Source organism: Cyprinodon variegatus, unplaced genomic scaffold (assembly GCF_000732505.1).
Source record: "Cyprinodon variegatus isolate N-32 unplaced genomic scaffold, C_variegatus-1.0 Scaffold178, whole genome shotgun sequence".
In the NCBI taxonomy this organism is placed as follows: Eukaryota; Metazoa; Chordata; class Actinopteri; order Cyprinodontiformes; family Cyprinodontidae; genus Cyprinodon; species Cyprinodon variegatus.
Window position 1 is genome coordinate 241,984 of NW_015150631.1, and position 5,232 is coordinate 247,215.

The window sequence follows — 5,232 nt, forward strand, 5'->3', positions numbered from 1 at the left end:
CAAAATCACAAAATATTGAAACTAATTTGGCCCCCTTATCAGGATGTAGTAGTGAACCTGAAGACAAACCTCAAAAAACATATAGAGATGGTGGAAAGCTTGAAAAGGGTAAGGATATTGATCTATGATCATTTAAAGAGACCAACAACAAGTCTTGATATAGTTTTATTTGTTATATTACCAAAGACAAACAACTATTCTAATTAAAACAGAGATAGCTAAATTGAAGAACATGGGATGAAGTATTTACTAANGTGACTTATCAGTTAATCACACTGTAATGGGAATTACCTGTTGGGCTGATATTTCCATTTGTTGTGCTGGTATTTCCATCTGTTTGAGCTAAAGAAATACAAAGAAGGAAAAAAAAGAAAAAAGTACTGTTGAACTAGGATTAGGTAACAATCGGTCTTTAGTGGTTCGTATTTGCCTTAAAAATAAACCCATTTTATTTAGTCGTTGGATGCACTGTTAAATCTTTCTCCATTCAGACACTTTGTGTGCAAGAGCAGATCAATATTGGACACCTGTATTTTGATAAGTCTTTCAATACTGGGGCCAACTCTATGTTACTAACTTTTGCTTTTCCACAAAGTTTTTCATGCATTTCTGTTTATACGTTTAATTGAACTCCATCGCAATTCCTCTCCTTAACTTCATTTGTGGACTAATTTACTTTGCATGATTTGATAACTTAGAATGTTAAATGAACCATATAGTGTAATAAAGTTAATGGTGACAACAGAAATATTTGAACTGGGAAAAATCTCGAAACACTCGCTTGACTAGTTATACAGCTATCCTAAAATACACTTCTCGGAACGCAGAAGAAAAACAGAAAGCCTGCACATAAACAAGAAGCAAGTTATCATAGGAAAACCCTGGCTAAGTTTGGGTTTGAATCCTGGAGATTTTGCTTTCTTGGCTTTTAAAAACCCATTTTAATTTAGCCGTTAGTAGAACTTAATATATTTTAACTCCGTTAAATAGATGTAGTATTTTATCAGAACAGAAACTTGAGAAATTGATAGGTATTGATAGGTAGAGAATCTTAAGGGTTTTTATTTCTTTTTATCTCAGAAGAAAAAACAATGAGTGGTGGAAAAAATCATTTCACGTAACAGTTAATTTCACTGTGATGGGAATTATTTCTTTTATTTCCCTGTGTTGTTTGAACTAAAGAAATACAAAGCACAATAAAAGGTTATCATTGTTAAATCTAGAAAATAATAGCCCAGGCAAACTTTTTAAGTTAATTCATTTTGGCTAAAGCTACAAAACCAAAGTTTTGAGCAGTTACTTAATGAAGTGGCATTAGGTTATTGGCAAAAGTAGTAGAGGAAGTTCCCTTTTGTTCTTGTATATCACCGCACAAACCCTCATATCTGATTGCCCACCCTACTGTAGGTGCCCCCTAGNACATCATCATAGTCAGTCAGTAAGTGTTTAATCTTATCATAGACATGGGACACTTTTAAAGTACCTGGCAAAGATGTGGATCTGGTTTATTTTCTTAATCCTGTAATAACCTGCTGCTGCTACAGGGAACCTGTGTGAAGCTGGTTCCGCTATTTTTACCAAGTTTTATGTGGGGTAGGTTATGAGAGAGTGTTGCAGTTAATGCAGGTAAGTGTCTTGCCCAAGGACTCATCAATACTGAAAGCCTGTGCCGGGGCTTGGACCAACAACCCTCAGGTTGCAGGGCAAACTCTTGCATCCAATGCACTGTTGCACCATCTTAAGAGGTTTGTGGATGGCTTTTAAAAAAGTCCTTTTAATTTGCTCCTTAGAAGGACTGGTAAATCTTTTATCATTCATCGCAGTCCTGTAGCTCCAGAGCTTCTGATGTTGTACTATTTTCTGTGATCCATCAAATATTGTGACACCAAAGGGTGCTGTTTGTTAATTCTTCTCACCATTCTGTTTCTACTTCTAACTTTAATGGACCCATACCCAGGGGTGAAAGTGAACTGGAACAGATGGGTAGTCTGTACCAATAAAAGATTCAGGTGTGGTACGCAGTGCAGGGAAGAGCTGCAGCCTGGAGGAATATACCACCATCTTCAGGGCTGTGTAATTTTAAGTGCACAGACTCTTCTTTGCTGGCAGCGTTCGTGCATGACTTTGTGCACACTTAGTTTCATCGCTCTTGTATTCTGCTACAGTGATGCACTCACATTGCCTCTTGCTATCTCCAAGTGCTCAGCTGTCTCTGCAACTTCTATGTAACTAGACAACAAGCCTTGAAAAATAATATGACTTATCAGTCAATCACACTGTGATAGGAATTACCTGTTGTGCTTGCATTTCCAACTGTTGTTTGAACTAAAGAAATACAAAGAAGAAAAAAGTTGAAAAAGTACTGTTGAAATAGGATGAAGTAACAATTGGTCTTTAGAGGTTTCTATTTGGCTCTAAAGAAAATCCCATTTTAATTTAGCCAACTCTATGTTACTAACTTCAGCATTTCCTGTAAAGTGTTTCATACATTTCTGTTGAAATGCTTAATTTATCACCATTGCCTTTTCTAACCCTCAACTTGATTTGTGGACTAATTTACTTTGCAATGATTTGATAACTTAGGATGTTAAATGAACCATATACTGTAATAAAGTCAATGGTCACAACAGAAATATTTGAACTGGGAAAAACCTTGATACACTCGCTTCACTGGTTATACAGCTAACCTAAAATACACCTCTCCGAACGCAGAAGAAAAAAAGAAAGCCAGCACATAAACAAAAAGGAAGTTATCACAGTTGGACATAGCATTTGGTATAGAACAGTACATTTGTGAATCGTGGACATTTTGGCTTTTGTGCAGATTGATAGGTAGAGAATCTTAAGGACATCTACAGTATTTTTATCTCAGAAGACAAACAATGATTGGTGGAAAAAAATCATTTCACGTAACAGTTAATTTCCCTGTGATGGGAATTATTTATTTTATTTCCCTGTGTTGTTTGAGTAAAAGAAAGCTAGTTGAGTTAAACAAAGCATGATAAAAGGTTATCATTGTTAAATCAAGAAAATAATAGCCCAGGCAAACTTTTTGAAATCATTCATTTTGGCTAAAGCTACAAAACCAAAGCTTTGAGCGGTTACTTAATCAAGTGGCATTAGCCACTGGCAAAAGTAGTAGAGGAAGTTCCCTTTTGTTCTTGTATATCACCGCACAAACCCTCATATCTGATTGCCCACCCTACTGTAGGTGCCCCCTAGATGAATGACATGTTGAAGCTCCAAGTTACTCTTAACAGTTGTGATATATAATATATCTACACAGATGGTTAGAAATCCAGCAAACTGAAGGAAGAACTTTACAGTGAATAGTAAGATAGAAGCATTATCAGAATCTGATTAAAACATGGTAGAAAAGTTGAAATGGTGATAGACAAGGAAGAGGGGCCAATAGGATAAAAACTAACTAAACATCAAGCCTTGGAAAATCATGTGACTTATCAGTTAATCACACTGTAATGGGAATTACCTGTTGGGCTGATATTTCCATCTGTTTGAGCTAAAGAAATACAAAGAAGGAAAAAGAAGAAAAAAGTACTGTTGAACTAGGATTAGGTAACAATCAGTCTTTAGTGGTCCGTATTTGCCTTAACAATAAACCCATTTTATTTAGTCATTGGAAGAACTGTTAAATCTTTCTCCATTCAGACACTTTGTGTGCAAGAGCAGGTCAATATTGGACACCTGTATTTTAAAAAGTCTTTCTACACATGGGCCAACTCTATGTTACTAACTTCTGCTTTTCCACAAAGTATTTCATGCATTTCTGTTTATATGTTTAATTTATCAACCTTGCAATTCATCACCCTTAACTTCATTTGTGGACTAATTTACTCTGCATGATTGTATAACGTAGGATGTTAAATAACCATATACTGTAATTAAGTCAATGGTCACAACAGAATAATTTTAACTGGGAAGAACCTTGATACACTCGCTTCACTGGTTATATAGCTAACCTAAAATACATCTTTTGGAACGCAGAAGAACAACAGAAAGCCTGCTCTTAAACAAAAAGGAAGTTATCATAGAAAAACCCTGGCTTAGTTTGGGTTTGAATCCTGGAGATTTTGCTTTCTTGCAGCACCACATAAACTTACTATGTGGTTTTCTTATCTCTTGTCCAAGAGTATAACACCAAACAAGTTTATCTATAGAATAGGTCAATCTAATTATTTAAAAACCGATTAGGGAAAACCATACTGAAACATTTCAAAAAAGGATGCATTTGAGCAATAAGATCTTGCTTCTTAGTCAATAAATGGTATTCCTGTTTTGTAATAGAATAATAAATTGTGTATTCTGATGTTTAGAACTAAAAAAAAATCGAAAAATATTGAAAGTAATTTGACCCCTTTATCAGGATGTAGTAGTGAACCTGAAGACAAATCTCAAAAAATATATAGAGATGGTGGAAAGCTTGAAAAGGGTAAGGATATTGATCTCTTATCATTTGAGACCAACAACGAGTCTTGATATAGTTTTATTTGTTATATTACCAAAGACAAACACCTATTCTAATTAAAACAGAGATAGCCAAACTGAACAACATGGGAAGAAGTATTTACTAAAAACCTGTTTATAAGGGTCATAAAGTTAATGAGATTGATTAAAATAGACATGTTGCAGTAAAGTAATGGAAACAGTAACTGTGGTTGTGTTAGTAAAATTACCTGTTCCATTGGCACTTGTAATATTCATTGTAGCTAGGAAATAGTAAAGCACAAGTTAGTTTATTGAAATTTGAAAAACTAAAATAGAAAAGTAGGATTTAATAGCTGACATTACTTATTAAAATGAAAGCAGAAATGAACATGAACCTGGATAATGCCTAAAAGCTTATGGACATCAAGAGGCAGAAAAAAGGCAGCTATTAACCACAGCAGTATTTGAATGATTCTTCCATAACACTGTGCTGGTGGGTAGGGAAGATGGAGAGGTTAAGGAGGTTCTTAAGAGGTCCACTTAGAGCGCAGGTACTTTGTTATATGATCTAGAGTCGGCATGTTTGATTTCATCATAGACATGGGTTACTTTTACAGTACCTGGCAAGGATGTGGATCTGGTTCATTTTCTTAATCCTGTAATAACCTGCTGCTGCAGCAGTGAACCTGTGTAAAGCTGGGCCCACTACTGATACAGAGTTTTATGTGGGGTAGGGTATGAGGGAGTGTTAGAGCCACAGAGGAAAAAAAATCTTTGGGAAGGAGC